The sequence below is a fragment of the Cupressus sempervirens genome, chromosome 3 (assembly GCF_028749045.1).
Source record: "Cupressus sempervirens isolate cs-2001-9-10 chromosome 3, ASM2874904v1, whole genome shotgun sequence".
NCBI lineage: Eukaryota > Viridiplantae > Streptophyta > Pinopsida > Cupressales > Cupressaceae > Cupressus > Cupressus sempervirens.
The window spans coordinates 992,336,537-992,354,609 of record NC_143120.1 but is presented as its reverse complement, the minus strand read 5'-3'; positions in this window follow the sequence as shown (position 1 = coordinate 992,354,609).

The following is an 18,073-nucleotide window of genomic DNA, read 5'->3' as shown; positions in this document are numbered from 1 at the left end:
CTTATACTCTACAATAGGTCCTCCAAAAAATATAGCACTAGATCTATATGTGTGTGCTATCTAGAAAGAGCATGAACATCACTTGATAATGATATTCCAATAACTCTATATGCCTCATCAAGGGAGGTTCCTAAAGTTTTACTTGATGCCTTTGAAGATACTTGACCCGGATGACTCTGTTGAGTGTGAATATATTGACTAAGAGAGTTAGATGTGATTCTGGCAGCCACATATGCGATGTGTCCAATATTGTCAATTTCTCCCCTCATGGAAGTGTTGTCACAAAATCTTGCATCCTTTCCTAAAGTATTTACCTAAAGGTAACCTGGTGAAACATGGAAATAATATCCAAGTTGTGGGACTCGAACAACAAGATTGAGTCTTTAGAGAAGGTTGACTTCCTTACTATCAAGGTGCACCAATCTTCTTCTTGAGAGGAAAAGGGAGAAGGAATGCATGAAAAAAAATTATGTAATCTAATCTAAAGAGGGTGATACACCAAAAATAGTATGTTCAACCTTATTTTTTCCTAACAATGCACCATTCATTAACATAATGTCAAAATACATTAACTCGCCTTTCCATTAACTCAAAAAAACACACAAAGATCAAAAACTAGATGGATGCTATAAGGAAGGGACTTCACTCTAAAACATTCAAAGGGAAATAGTAGACACTATCATGTAGATTGAAGAATGAAAATAAAACATCAACATAGGAAAGAATATTTTACACAAATATTGATGGGAGAATAAGGTATAGTAGAGAATTACATTCCTTCATATATAAAAGGAAATTGTAGTAGCAGAGCATAAAATACAATGCTATATAATTACAAAAAAGGTAACTGAAATAGCTTCTACCCTAAGGGAAAGCTCAACAAATACATTGAAGTCACAAAGAATAATCACTATAGATTTGGTAAAGATTTGATCTTATTACATGTCCAGATGTAAAAAAAAATCATACGTTTTTCACCTATAGAACCTTGAGAAGATAGAAATGGTAGCCATGATCATCTGATTAGGTAAGAAAGATAGCCAGAATGGTGAGAGGGGAGTCCTTTGGATTAATTAGACATGGGGAACATTGAAAGTAACTTTTAGATGATTGAGAAGGTCCAATTTTCCATTTAAGAGTTGCTCTTCTTCATTCTCAGCATGTCAAGTCAGAAAATTAGCAAGTCAACAAAATCCAACTTCCTCTCTATACTGTCCTTATAATTTTATTGGTCGAAGACCCTTTTATTTTCCAGGTTGGACAAATGAAAACCCTTTAGTCAACCCAAGGACCTATGATCTTGTGATCATCAATAAAGTCAACCCTTTTCATATCATCTTCAACTGGAGACTTAATCCTTATGATCTCATGATCAATCAAAACTAGACCCTTGTCATAGTCTTGGAAGCATCAAATTTTACCTTTATGATCTCATAATACACCATAACTTTGTCTGATCATGGGTCCATTTCTCTTACCTCTTGATCTCATGATCACACAAAACATGAAAACACCTTGGCATAGCATTAACAATAGACATTTAAATCTTTACGATCTCTTGATCACCCTTCTATCATGACATCAACACTTCCTCCTTCCTTACGATCCCATGATGTCTTGACCACATGACAACCCCTTGGCATAGGGTTGTGGGACCTTTATTTTTTCCTTATGATGCTATGATGTAGTTAAAATAACCTTACAATCTCATGATCATAGTTTGTCATAATATTGGGACCACCTTTGTCTGCACCTATGATCACTTGGCCTTACGATGCTACAACCATACGATATTATGATAATCTCCTTATTGTAGCATCTCTAGCTAGGAGACTGGTCCTCATGATCTTATGATCACCTCCTTGTCATAACATCAACACTTCACCTCTAAAATTAAACTTACAATGCTACAACAATCAAGGTTCGACCATTGTTGACTCCACAACTTAAAACTCTTGATTATTTTTTTAAAGAATATATCAATTGAAAGGAAAATAATTCACTTGATAAGATCAATAACCATTTGCAAAGATACATACAGGGGTCCCCTATCATTTTGACACATCCTTCCACATGTTGATTGTCATTTCCTTGCTTTGGTTAAAGCTTGTGCATCTCTAGAAAGAGCACATATGCCAGCCATTAATGCTATGAGATTTGACGGTCAATATCAAACACTAAAATGCTCCCTTCTAACCCTTACAATCTAATGATCTCATGATGGTATGACATCGTGAACTCATGAACACCCTTTATTTTAGCTTTGGAGGCCTCAAGAATTAATCTTGAGATCTTATGATCCTACCCTTGTCATAACATTGAGGACTTGAGAATTTACCCTTATGAATAGTCAACCTTACGATGTCACAACAACCCTACACTAAAAATCATCATCTTTCACAAATCATCAACATGCTTCCCTATGATCCTATGATAACAGGGATTCGTAACATTGTGAACTTGTCCATTTCACTTGACAATCTTATGATCAAGTGCCAATCATAAGATCTTAACATCGTAGCTTCAAAACTTCACTTGCCATCAACAAAAGACATCTATGACCATATGATAGGAGAACCTTTTATAAGATTGTAACCCTTCAAGAAACAACCTTGGATGTTAAGATACAAGGGAGATCATGAGATTGAGAGACTAGACAATTAACATTATGATGACCCAATACACTATACTTCGTAACATCAAAGAAAATAAAAGCAAAGCTTACGATTGGATGATAAAATCCTTGATGATAAGGTCATAACTCTTGAAGAAAATTTGAAAAATAAATGGCACAAAGAGATATGGGTTAGATGATTTTGACTAGTTGAGCAATTTTACTATCGTGAAAGCGATCCATGATCCAATTTTTATGATGGTATCAAGAAAATAAATGGAGGGGGGGGATTGGCTAGTAGGAAGTAATCAAAACTCTATCGGCAATAGGAGTTAGTGTTGGAGTCACTAGAGGAAGTCTTTTCCCAATGCTCCTGACATGTGGAGGTGGTAGAAAATCTAGACTGAGATACTAGTCATGATCTATGATTTGACCATGCCCCTATCTACAATAATATGGAATATCTAAGTAGTTGATGTTGAGCCCCATGTGGAACTCAGTGTACAACTATTGTGAAAAATAAAGAGGAATCTAATTCTTATTAGGATAATGACCATGTGCAACTAAGAAATGAGGATAGATTATACTAGCAACAATAAGATCTATGCAACGTGTCACTCAATAGCCCCTCACCCTACCTTGGGTACCCTCATATGATGGAAACATATCTTGTTTGATGACATATTTTGGGTCCACCCTCTTGAAATCCTCAAAAGATGCATCTCCCAAAATCTTAGCTCTAAGAACCGTATATATGGTATGTAATACATAAGGGGTAAAAGAATGATGTTCTCTAAATCTAGTAGTTAGATCCTATATATAGGCACATAGATGTCTCTATAAAAACCATCAATAGGGGAAAGTATAGACTTCTCTAATCTAGTAACCTCCTACTTTGCAAATGAGAATAGTGCACCAATATCAATATGTGGAGGTCTTGTAGGAGGAGACACACCAGAACCTACACTAAAAGCCACACTAGGACCTACACTAGGAGCTATAACACAACCTACACCATGAGCTGCAACATGAGTGCCATCACGAGCCCCACTATGAGCTACAACATGAGTCCCACCACAATCCACATCACGATGCTGCACCACAAACTACACCATGAGCTGCAATGCTATGAGCCACAACATGAGCCACACTAGTAGGAGTCATAATAAGAGCCTCATCACCCTTAGGCTAATGACCAAGCTGATCATTTGAAGTCATATCTATAATGATCGAGCTAATATATATTGTAATACACATATACATACATGTAGTCTAGTACACAAATTTATATTTAAAAGATACAAATTGTACATCATCTAATCTACACATATATATCATACATGAGAAACAAAGCTTGCTAGGGTTAGGGTTAGGGCTAGTATTAGGATTAGAGTTAGGGTTTAAGTTTGAGTTATAGTTAGATTAGGGTTAGAGTTAGGGTGAGGGTTTGAGTCAGGGTTAGGGTTAAGAATTAGAGTTAGATTTCTAGCCTGTTAAAAATAGTGGTATAGTTAAAGTTTGGGTTAGCATTAGGGTTAGGGTTACAATTAGAGTTATAATTAGGGTTCAAGTTAGAGTTAAATCTTGTTAGGGTTTGAGCTAGAGTTAGAGTTAGAGTTATAATTGAGATTAGAATTAGGGTTACATAACTAAAATTATATATAAGGTTAGGGTTAGGGGTGTAATTAGAGTTAGGGTTAGGGTTAGAGATAGAGTTAGGATTATGGTTACACTTATAGTTAGAGATCTATAATTAGGACTAGGTTTAAGGTTAAAATTAGATATAGATTTCTAGAGTTAGGGTTAAAATTAGACTTAGGGTTAGAGTTAGAGTTAGAGTTAGAGTTAGGGTTAGGGTTAGAGTTACGGTTAGAATTAGGGTTATGATTGTAATTAAGGTTAGAGTTAGGGTTTTGGTTTTAGTTAGAATTGAAACTAGAGCTAGAGTTAGGGCTAAAATTAGAGTTAGGACTAGAGTTAGAATTAGAGTTAGGGTTAAGAATTAGAATTAGATTTCTAGGGTTAACAATAGGGGTATAGTTAAAGTCTAGATTAGCATTAGGGTTAGGGTTAGAGCTAGAGTCTAGGTTTCTAGCTTAGGATTAGGGTTAAGAATTAAAATTAGAGTTCTAGAGTTAACAATAGGGGTATAGTTAAATTTTGGGTTTGTTGGTGTAAATAAGTATTTACTTATTACACTTACTTAAGTTTTACTTAGGTTAATGCATTATTTAATTATTTTGCATTATTTTATTATTATTTTAGGTGAGACACTTAGGAGTTTGTGAACTCTCGTTGAGTTACGCAACTCTAATTAGGCACATGGTGTCTACAACACAGGAGTATGCATCATTTACTTAGTTGTCATGGTGACAACACAGTTTTCCGCACTCCTCATTTAGCACATGTTGTCTACTCCATTGATTTCCGCACTACACCATTGTAGTCTTATCCTCACATCATCGCACTTATTCCCATGCTTAATGGAGGATAATCCATATCTAGTGGACATGTGCTTGGTTGTATGACATGTCATGGTGCTAACTTCTAGGCATTCTAGAAGCTCTCCTGAGGCCTTTATATTCAGGCACTTCTAGTGTACTCATAATATGTTGGTTTTATCCATTATTGAATGAATATCATCATTCTAATCATACTCTGCCTATTTTGGTCTACTATTTGCTATTGTTGAGTTCTTTTGTTCTTGGGTGAATTCTGGCCTAAGCCAAATTCTTACAAGGTTAACATTAGGGTTAGGGTTAGAGCTAGAGTTAGAGTTAGGGTTTCTAGCTTAGGGTTACAGTTAAGAATTAGAATTAGAGTTCTAGGATTAACAATAGGGGTATTGTTAAATTTTGGGTTAGAATTAGGGTTAGGATTACAATTAGAGTTAGGCTTCAAGTTAGAGTTAGAATTATTGCTAGAATTAGGGTTAAGGTTAGAGATAGAGTTAGGATTAGGGTTTGGGTTAGAATTAGAGTTAAAGTTAGGGTTAGAGTTAGAGTTTGAATTAGAATTGGAGCTAGACTTAGGGTTAAAATTAGAGCCAGGGTTAGAGGTAGAGTTCTAGGGTTTACAATAGTGCTATAGTTAAAGTTTGGGTTAGCATTAGGGTTAGGGTTAGAGCTAGAGTTAGAGTTAGGGTTAGGGTAAGAATTAGCATTAGATTTCTAGGGTTTAAAATAGGGGTATAGTTAAAGTTTGGGTTAGCATTAGGGTTAGGGTTACAATTAGAGTTATAATTAGGGTTTGAGTTCGAGTTAGAGCTAGTTAAGGTTCAAGCTAGAGTTAGAGTTAGGGTTTGAGTTTGAGTTATAATTAGAGTTAGGATTAGTGTTAGAATTATACTTAGGGTTAGCATTAGGATTAGGGTTATAATTAGAGTTAGGCTTTGACTTAGAGTTTGAGCTAGAGTTAGGGTTAGGGTTAGTGATAGAGTTATGATTAGGGTTAGGGTTAGGGTTAGGGTTTGCATTTGAGTTAGAGCTAGAGATAGAGTTAGGATTTGGCTTAGGGTTAGGGTTAAGATTAGAATTAGGGTTACAAAACTAGGGTTATATATAGAGTCATGGTTAGGGTTATGGTTAGACTTTTTATTATTATTTTGTGTTTTCCATTGCTACCAATTTAGAAAAAAATCATGAGGAGATCATCAAGATACTCCAAAAATTATGTCGTGTATTGCATTTCATATAGGATATTTTTAAAAAGTTGAAATATATTGAAAAGGATTTGAAGAATAATGTTGCTAAGTTAATTGAGGAACCTTGCTCATTCCAAGTTCATTATTAGAAGATAAATCATTTTATGATTTTATGGCTAGACTTGGGGAAAGAACAAGACACTATGAGAAGAGAAATACTTGGATTTTAGGAACTCATTATACCCCACTTGGAACTCCTACTAAAGAAAAATAAGAAGGCCAGAGAACTCATAATATTTTCTATTATTTTTTCTAATATTCTCTAATGCTTTTTTTCTAATATTTTTCTAATAACAATAATATTTTTCTAAATTTGTTTCGTAATGTTATATTAATATTTTTCTAATTTTCTAGATTAATGTTTTTTAATATTTTTCTAATATTTTCTAATATTCTAGACTAATGTTTTTAAATATTTTCTAATGTATTTTCTAATATTCTTCTAATACTACTAATATATACTTAACCAACAAAAAAATTATAAATGAAAAATTAATATAATTAACTAACATTAATAAACAATAAAATATTCTTTGAAAACTTAAAATGCATTAAAAAACATTCAAATAATCACATATAAACATACCTGCAATAGTGCAACAACAAAAAATGGAGGAAAAAGTCATAGCTCACTCAACACTCTGACACGTTCACTCCAACGTTCAAAACATTTTTACCATGCCAAAAAAATGAAAGTGAAAATGAAAAACGGTGGATTAAAAGCCAAAATCATAAATTTAGAATGTTAGTGTGAACCTTTATAATACCTATGTTCATGCAAACATAGCCTTTTCCATTAAGATATGTTTACACAAACCTATATGCTGGGAATGTTCATGTGAACAATAAAAAATTAGAAATTGGAAAATTGCTTCAATTTTTGAATTTGTTCGTGCCTCAAAAATAGCACCCACTATTGTGGGATCGCACTAAGATACAAGTTAAATAAAACCTTACATTAAATAGATGTTAAGCCATAAGTTGGCCTCCAATAGATATTAAATACCAAAATTCCTTAGAAGGCTTACAACACAAATAGAATGCACATGAGAGAGATAACTAAGACCCAAATAGGTTCACACAAACTCCCAGATCAATCGACATCATGATCACACACTACATGCATAAATGCACCAAATTGATCAAGAAAATCTACAAGAACTCCATTCCACAAGCCACACTATCAAGCGTTAGCAAGACCACAAGTGATGTCAAGCTCAAACACGTATTGTCGAGTTCCATAGGTGTTGAAAAGCTAACACATGACAAACACTATAGTGAGTGCATTGCAATAGTAGATGTTGAGCCCCTTGATTAACCAAGCCCTTTAATGACTAAGCACCTTAGCCAACACTAGATCCAATAACGATCGAGCATCACTCCTTTGGTGACTGAGTCCAACTCCTAGACAAAATTCCTCCAACATGTAGGATTACTAACAACCCTAGGATGCTCTTGTATCACATGCAAATGACCACCCCTTCATTAAAATGTGTGCCCCCCCTAAAAGAAATCCCATTCTTCAATGTTTACATGTGCACAATCGAGGGGTGCCCATTAAAATGTTAAGTACATTGGGGTACTATTGTCCACCTGGAAGAATTTTTTTTTACCGTAGATTTCAATTGTGTCCAAAATGTATTTATTTTATGTGGAAGTAAGAGTTTTCAATCTCTTTGAGCTCAATGACGAGGTCTATTTGGGCTCAAAGTGCACTAAAAAATGGTGACCCCCTAGATCCAATACAAAAAAACTTTGAAAGCCACAAATTTGAAAACTAATGCCAAAAACTATCAAGAATAGAATAGGGGTATGAAGATATGGTGCTCTGATACCATGTGGAAGTTGATGAAAGATCAACCCAACAACTCCCAAGAATCACTTGCATGCAAACACTTTTCATAGAAAGAGAGAACTAAAATCTATGGAGGTTGGAATTGCCAAATCCATAGATGAGACATTCTTGATGAGAAAAAAGAGAGATTGGTATTATTAAAAGTGAATGAATGTACAAAGAAAGATTGTTTCTATAAAGGAGATCAAAATATTGAGAAGTATCTAACCTAAGTTTCATGATAATTATTACTAAAAGAATTAATTATTATATGTCTAAAGTTTAGCTTAAGTAAACTAGAGATAATAAACAACTTAATAACTAATCAATATGATTTAATTAATAATAAAATACTTTATTACTTTAACATATGGATTTCAAACCTATGTATATGAGCTTTGTAATTGCACATACATGATGCCTAGGGTGGATATTAAGAGTAGTGGTTTCAAGTTTTGGTGGCTGACTAAATGTTAGAGCTTCTAGAAAAAATATTACATAGTCCCTTAAGAAGATGAAGGTGTTCCTTTTACATAGGAAAAACCCCAAAAAGAACATCTCAATAGTGAGTTTTACAACAAGAAATAAGACTTTAACACGAGATAATTATTAGTTTGAAACATTGAGAAAACACAATAATAGTATGCAAATCCCCTTCTATTAGCCAAGACCTATTGGAATTCATGATTCTGTAAATCAGATTTGTCCTAGATTCATCTTATCTTTTCCAAGCAACTCATTGACTATTCAAGAGCTTCTAGTAGCTTGATGAGCTTAAGGTTGTCAATAGGAAAATATTTATTCTTTCTTAGAAATCTAATCTCTTTCTCCTTCCAATGATTTAGTAGTGAAGTTTCCAAGCAGGACATAGGTTACTTAGCAATTAAGTTTCCTGATTTATGAAAGGAAGGAATGTTTTTCAGTTTTCAAGTGATGTGTATGTAATCTAAGTAAGAGCTTGTTATAGGCCTATAAAATAGTTAGATTTACAACAACAAATAACCCTTCTTTTGTATACTCTTTTTTATCAGAGATTTTACTATTGAATTTAGTTGAATGTATTGCCCTATAGAGCAACAATTGCTCCAGGCAAGTACAATTTGGTATACAGCCCTATAGTACTATACATTTTGACTTGTAAAAATAATAGAGTACTAGAAGTAGATGTTTATTAGTTATATTTTGTTTAGTTTTAGTTATTGAATACAATTATTGACTAGAAAGAAATAATGTCTTGCATAGTCCAACACTATTTTATTGTCTTCATTTGAACTTTTTCTGCTATGTGGTTGGAAATAGAGCAACCATCTTGTGCTCCGCCACTCTACCCAGTTCAGGTGAAAACTTAATTTGATTTTGGAACCATTGTTTTGATATATGTTGTTCTATTTTTCTTCTATAATATTAGCATGGTATCTGAGCTATAAAGCCCTTAATCTGAGTGAGTTTGGGCATTTGTGTTCATTGAGTGTTTGAAGTTATTATGTAGGAGACATGGTTGGAGATGACAGAAAGGTGTGACAAAAATCATTGTCCTTTAATGGTAAGAACTATCATGCTTGGGTGAGAAAAATGAAGACCATCATGATAGCTAATTATTTGTGGGATCTTGTGATAAGTGGTTTCATAGATACCATAGACCCTACTCAGTTCACTACCCTCACAAACAATCAAAAGTCTTAGTTGAGAGAGACAAGAAGGAAAGATGCTAAAGTAATGAGCATGATTTAAGCAGCCTTAATAGAGGTATTATTGCTGAGAATATAAGAAACTAGTTATTCCAAAGAAGCTTGGGATATTCTTGAGACTACATTCAAATGAACTTATCAAGTTCATGTTGTGAAGTTGTAAATGCTTTGAAGAGAGTTTGAATATCTTCTTATGAAAGAGAATGAATCTACTTTAGATTTTAGCACTAGAGTCTCCACTTTGATAAACCATTTGAAAGCTAATAGAGAAGAGATTGAAGATAAAAAAGTTGTGGAGAAGGTCTTGAAGAGTTTACCTCAAAAGTTTGATATGCTTGTGATTGCTATTAAAGATTCAAAAGAATTGTCTAAGTTTATTGTTGATGAGTTGATGGGATATTTCCATACTCATGAGTACTATATTAATAGATCAGAAAATTCTTCATAAGAGCTCACTTCTAGAGTTCAAGCCAATGCAAGAGGTAGGGGGAGAGGAAGAAATAACTCTAGATGTGGTTCTAGATGAAGAAGATGTGGTAGCCCTGGAAAAATGGATATTAGAGGAGAAAGCTCAATAAGTAGCTTTGAGAATAGCCCCTAAGGAGGAAGAAGAAATATCAACTTTAATAAGAGAAATATTGAATGCCATTATTGCCAAAAGTTTGGGCATTATGAAAATGAATGCTAGAAGAAATAGAGTGACCAGCCACAACATGTTAATGTTGTTAATGAAAATGTTGGAGAAAGAAAAAACAATACAACCTTCATCATGTGTAATATTGGTGACGAAGGAAGCCCTAAAGTTTGGTATTTGGATAGAGGCTATAGTAACCACATGAGTGGTAATGGAAGTATGTTTTCTTTCATTGATAAATATTATAAGTATGAAATTATGATGGGGAATAACAGAACTATTCCTATGGCATGAAAAGGATTTATTATGATCTGCACCAAGCAAGGTGAGAAGAAAGAAATTCATAATATTTATTTTCCCCTCGGTATAAAGCACAATATAATGAGTGTTGGATAACTCATTCAAAATGAATACAAAGTGTTGTTAGAAAATGACTATTGTGTCATTCATGAGAAAGATGGGAGCAAGAAAGTTGTTGGAGTAGTTCAAATGACAAAGAACTAGCTATTTCCATTGAAGACTGAGACATGTTTCAGCTCTCAATCTATTGCTACACCTCCCAAGCAAGTGTGTATAGTAGTACACAAGCAATCATCTTTTAAAAGCATGATTGAAGACACTTCTAAGCTATTACATCTAAGGTATGGACATCTTGGCTATGCTGGTTTGAATTTGTTATCAAAGAAAATAATGGTGGATCGTTTTCCAAGTGTTGGAGAGTCCAGTGTGAGATTTGCATTTTGGGTTAGCAACATAGACTGCCCTTTAAATTTGGTAATTCCACAAGGGTTAGAGCATTATTAGACTTGGTGCATACTAATTTAGTAGGCTCTATGAAAGTTACTTCCATCAGAGGGAGTACTTATTTTATGACCTTTATTGATGATTTTAGTCATAGAACATGGGTCTATTCTTTGAAAAATAAATATGAAGCTTTTAATAAATTTTTAGAGTTTAAAGCCCAGGCTAAAAAACAAAGTGGACATTGCATTAAAGTCCTAAGGAGGAGAGCATACCTCCAATATTTTTGCAAAATTTTGTAAGAAAAATTATATAAGGAAAGGGTTAACATCTAGTTATACTCCACAAACAAATGGAGTGGTTGAAATAAAGAATAGAACTATCGTTGAGATAGAAAGAAGTATGTTGAAAGGAAAAGGTCTCCTAACTAAATATTGGGGAGAAGTTGTAGCAACAATAGTTTAGTTAATAAATAGAAGTCCTACAAAAGTTGTCTATGATAAGATACATCTTAAGGCATGGGCAAGGCATAAATGGAGAGTTGAACACTTGAGAGTGTTTGGGTGTGTAGAATATCTAGACATACCAAAGGAGTAAAGACAAAAGTTTGATGATAAAGGTGAGAAGTGTATTTTCACAGGTTATAGTTCATAATCTAAAGCATATAGATTATATAACCCTCTCAGTACAAAGATTATTATTTCAAGATATGTTGAGTTTTAGAGAATGAGTCAATGAATGGCTTGGTCGATGCATCATCTAACACTTCAAGTAAAATGCCTATTATTGATGCAGATGATGAGCTAGATGATCAGAAAGATGAAGTAACAACAAAAATAGAAGACTTAGACAACTTTGGATTGCTTCTAACTGAAATAGGTTGAAAAGAAAGCAACTAGAGACAACAAGATAGTCAGCTCTAGATAGGTCTAGACAACTTCAAAATAACACATAGATAATTTATGATAGTTCCAAACAACTCTAGATTCAACCTGTACAACACAATAGTAGTAGTGAGAGTTCATATCCTACTCTCATCTCCCTTCTACCAATAAAGACTGAAAGTCTCAAGGAGATATACCAAGATGAAAGGTATATTGATTTTGATGAAACTATTGATTTTGGATTATTTTCTCACAGTCATCTAGTTTACTTTGAAGAAGATGTGAAAGAAGAAAAATGATGTGAGACTATGGATGATGAGATAGATGCAATAGCAAGAAATGAAACTTGGGAGCTAACTGATTTGCCTCCTAACAAACAAGTTATTAGTGTGAAATTGGTCTATAAAACCAAGTGTAATGTTGACGGAAAAATAGATAAGCATAAAGCATGTTTGGTGGTCAAAGGATACAAACAATAGTTTGGTAGAGTCTATGATGAGACATATGAACTTGTTGCAAGGCTGGAAACTATGTGTGCTATCATAGCAATTGCAGCCTAGCACAAGTGGAAGGTAGTACAAATGGATGTGAAATATGCCTTCCTTAATAGTGTATTGAAAGAAGAAGTTTATGTGGATCAGCCACCTGGTTATAAAGTTTTGGGTGAAGAAGATAAAGTGTATAGGCTTGAGAAAACTCTTTATGGGCTAAAGCAAGTGCCAAGAGTGTGGTACAACTAGATTGACTCATATTTGTTGAGCAACAGTTGCATCAAAAGTAATGGTGAGCCTAATCTTTACATTAAGGAAACATATGATAAGATTTTTATTGTTATCTTATATGTTGATGATCTAATTTTTGTTGGGGTTGATGATTGCCTTATTTCTGATTTCAAATAAGGTATGAAGCATGAGTTTGAATTGACAAACTTAGGAATCTTGAGATACTTTCTAGGCATAGAAGTTAAGAAAAAGGGTGATGGAAATTTTATTTCTCAAGAGAATTATGCACATTAGATATTAGAAAGGTTTAGAATGTTGAAAAACAAGGAAGCCCAAACACCAACTATAGTAGGTCTTAAGTTGAGTAATGAAGATTGCAACAATAGTGTTGATCCGAATATGATCAAAAGTTTAGTTCGATCCAAGTTTATGGAAATTGCAAAGGATACTCATTGGAAAGTGGGTAAGAGAATCCAAATGTGCATGAAAGGAACCAAAGGATATAGTATTTTATATATTACCAAAAGTGATTCTAGGATAGTTGGCTATACAAATAGTGATTGGGATGAAAGTCTAGATGATAGAAAAAGTACTTTTGGTTATGTTTTTCACATGGATTTTGAAATAATTTCTTGGTCTTCTAAGAAGTAACCCATAGTTTCCCAATATATAGCTGAGACTGAGTATATTGTAGTGAATGTAGCAACATGTCAAGTGGTTTGGCTGAAAAGAATCTTAGCTGATTTTAAGGAAGAATAAGTGGAAGAAACCACCATATTTTTTGATAATATTTCTTCAATTTTTTTAACAAAAATTCTAGTGTTTCTTGGTAGAAGTAAATATATAGAAATTAAATGTCATTTTATTTGTGAATAGGTTGAAAACGATAAAATACATATGGATTTTTGTACCTCAAAGTAGCAACTACCAGACATCTTCACCAAGCCTTTAAGGATTGGAAATTTTCAGCAATTAAGAAAGGCTTTAGGCATTGTTTTTTTGGATCAGCATGATCTAGTTTAATTTTATGGCTCAAGACAAAGATGGAGGGTTAGAATTATTGATTCTACAAATCAGATTTTCCCCAGATCTATCTTATCTTTTTGAAGCAGCTCATTGACTATTCAAGAGCTTCCGAAAGATTGAGCAACTTAAGAAGTTGAAGCTTATCAGTAGGCCAATATGTATTCTTGCTTAGAAATATAATCTCTTTATCCTTTTAATGATTTAGTGGTGAAGTTTCCAAGCAAGACACTAGTTACTTAGCAGTTAAGTTTACTGATTCATAAAGGATTTTTTAAAGTTTTCAAGTGACGTGTATGTAATCTAAGTCAGAGCTTAGAGAAAATATTTTTATAGGGCATATGAAAAAATTAGGTTTGTAGAAATAAATAGCCCTTATTTTCTATACTTTTTTTTATAAAAGATTTTGGTATTGAGCTTAGTTGAATGTATTTCACTGAAGAGTACTAATTTCTACATGATGTAAGGACAAGTATTTCTCTCCAACCCTACTTTCTCCTAGGGTCTTTTCTATGCCTCTTCTCTAGCCTATTATTGTTCTTCCACTAACCCTTACCCCTAAGGGATTCTATTTCCACTCATTATCTTCAAATTTCCCACACCAATGATGCAATCAACTCAACTGCTAGCATGCTTCATGGATTCCTTCTTGGCTTATTGACACCAAATGATCAAAGATGATAAAAAATTAGTAAAAATGGAGAGATAGGTTTTTCCCTAGGCCATTGGGTCTAGTCCAATGATAATCCACAAAAAATTCATAGAAATCTCTATCAATTTCATGAAATTACTCCAAACTAGGCTTAATAGGGCTATAAGGAAATAAGCCTCCAAACTCACCTTTTGGCCCACAACTTGGAAACATGATTAACAAGGTTGCAAATAAACTTCATATCCTAGTACCCTTTTTGAAGACCTTTGAGATTCACTTGGTCTAACTTCTCCAACCCATCTATACAATGAAATTCTATTTTAAAGCCTAAAATTAAGGGTTTTACCAATATGCTAACAACACTCACAAGGGTTTTATCAAAACCCTAAGAAAAAAATATTATTAGGACCTATCCTTGGGCAAAGGACTTCTTCACCTTCATGTCCTTCTCTCCATCTACTTGTATTGAAGCAATCAATGCATTCAACCCCATCAACTATTATTTCAAGTGTTGTGATCCCTAACCATGCTCACTTGGCTTTCTTACAACATCACTATAAAAGGCCAAACAATCTTTCTAGGTCCCAAGATCTTGAATGCCTTTAGTACAAGTAGTCACCCTCACACATTCCAAGGTACTATACAGATTCCATGGTTGAAAGGTGAGTTATTACTCTATCTTCCAAAACTATTCGGTTCAGACTAACAACAAGGCAAAAACCAAAATATTTACAAAAGTGAAATGAATTTGAATCAAAAACCTATCTAATCACACATAGAATTAAGTGACTACATATACTAACTTAAAAACAAGCTACAACATGGAGTTCAATCCATTATGTGTCCTAATGAAGAAAACAACTATGACTATGGTAAAACAATATAGAAATATGCTTGTTCATTAACCAAACTTTCATCAAAATACTAATTAACTTATGTTATAGGTCAAGGGAGGCCTTAAATAGGACCAAAACACATTTTCCAACCACTTTGATGTGGTTATTCCACATAATTCTCAAAGCTTCACTTTTTGCAACAAAAGTTGTCATGACAATTTTTGCAATTTTCGCAAAGTTGTCATGACAACTTTTGCAATTTTCAAAAAGTTGTCATGACAAGTTTTGCATAACTATTGTCAACTTGGTAAAAGCCTCATGAAACTATAACAAATACCTAAATATGATCCTTAAGACATGAAATCATCATTCCACCGCTCCTTTGTCCAATTTAGCCCTCTAGATGCACAAATCTCACCTTTAACAATGATGACAACAATTACACAAGACCTAGAAACATTGGACAAAGCCATAATATTGAATACTTCTAAGGACCTACTTAGACCTCCTAATGACTAAATCATCCTTTATGAATCACTAGCCCCTTTTGTTACACTAGTGTCTTGGCTAAGGCAACAACAAGCAAAAATTTGACTAGGAACACTAGGTCACCATGTAGCCTTATATAGGTGCTCTTGCACCATGATCCCAAAAAAATTAAATCATGCAACTCCTATAGGAAAGATGTCATCAGAAATTCTCAAATTTATGAAGTTTATAGCAGCAACCCATGTTGCCTCTTCCTCTGGCTTAGCTTCCCATTTGATGAGGTGTTTGATGTACACCTTGTGTCTAGTAGTCTTCTTGACCCTTGAATCCAATACTTTCTCTACTTCTAGTTCTATCTTGGGAGATAAGACATTAGATTCAACATCTTTTCCAACCTCCTATTTCTTCACATCTATTTCAATTAAAGGCCCCATAAACTTTACCAAATTTGCCACATTTAAGATGAGTGAAATGTTCTAGTCACTAGGTAGATTTACGTAGTGCAAGGCATGAAAATCCCAAAAGGAGATGTCCTAGCCCCCAAAAATAGCCACATAATAGAAAATGCAATAATAATGCAACAAAAATGCAAGATTTGATACCAAATCACAACTCTTTATTTATAAAATAACTATTTACAGGCAATATGCCCGGCTGTAAGGCCTTCTTGGTTGGGGCCAAATACAACAAAAAATACAATAATAGTTCAGTGAGACCCCACAAGATCTAATTCAAAATACTAATCCTAGCTAGTCTAGATTTGCACTCTGGTAGAAACATCCAAGGAATATTTCAACTTGTGCTCACAATCCCACCAAGCAATCTCCTTGTTTTTCAGGCCACAACTTCTAGCTCTTCAAAGTTCACTCCTCCACTTCATCTCCTTTTCCAAATGGATGAATCTATCACAAAATACTCCACAAGACCCCTTACTTATACCCAACTAAGCCACAATTTGGTTGAGAAATTATAAATTAAATAAAACCCCTTGCATTAAATGCATATTTAAGCCACAAATTGGCTCACAAAAAACATTAAACACAAAAATGTTAACCCTCACATTAACCCAAAGTTAACACATGATAACTACACAAAAATACATTGAACAGGCCCCAAGTTTATAACCAAGATTAAATACGCATAGAAGAGATGACCAAGACCACACATAGGTCCATAGAAACTCCTAGATCAATCCATGTTATGATCACATGCTAAATACACATAGAACTCTAGTAAGCACCAACACACTATTGAGTGATAGCAAACTCCAAAGCATTGTCGAGTAACCAGTACATGCCAAGCACCAATAAATTTTTAGCACCCAATACATGATGAGTAACCAACACATGTCAAGCACAATAGTGAGTGCTAATCAATAGTATCTATTGAGCTCTTCAACAATCAATTGCCTTTATTGACTGAGCACCTTCGCTAACACTACTTTCAAAAATGACTGAGCACCACTCCTTTGGTGAACAAGTCCACAAATCCAAATCCAAATACCCCAACATGCAAGATTGCAAGAAAGCCTAGGATGCTCTTACATTAGAAACCCCAAGTTCAAAAAGATGTTCTAGAAGCTAGAAGAACATCTCTTGGGATTCAACACATAAATCCCAAATGGGTTCCTCACATACATATCCTCCAATTCTTCAACTTGCACACTCTTTCCCTTGTTCTTCTTCTTCACATTCATCATAGGTGTTCTATAAGTCTTCTTTCCATGATAATCTCCAACCTTCTTAGAATCTATCAACTCAACTTGGCTGTCAATACTCAGGTTATTCCTACCAAGCTCTTTATTCTACAAAGAAATCAGGAAAAACTTCCTGCCACCTTTCTCAACAATAAACACATTCCTGACACAATCATGCACAACCCTACAATCATACTGCCAATGTCTACCAAGAAACACATGACAACTATTCATGTCCATAATATCAAAAAATACTTGATCCTTATAGTACCCAATTTAGAAATCAATTAGGTATTGCTCCCTCACTTCCAAAGAATGCTCACCTTGCAACTAGCCAATCCTATAAGGACAAGGATGTATCACTCTCTTCAAACTAAGTTTCTGAACCATCTCCTGAACAAAAAGGTCATCAGTGCTACCACCATCCACAATCACATTGTACATTTTACCACAAGACTTACAAAAAGTCCTAAACAAACTAGTTCCCTAACAAGAATACGATGTTCTCTGACTCACCACTACTCACTGAGCCAACAAATTCTCTCCTTGCTCAGGCT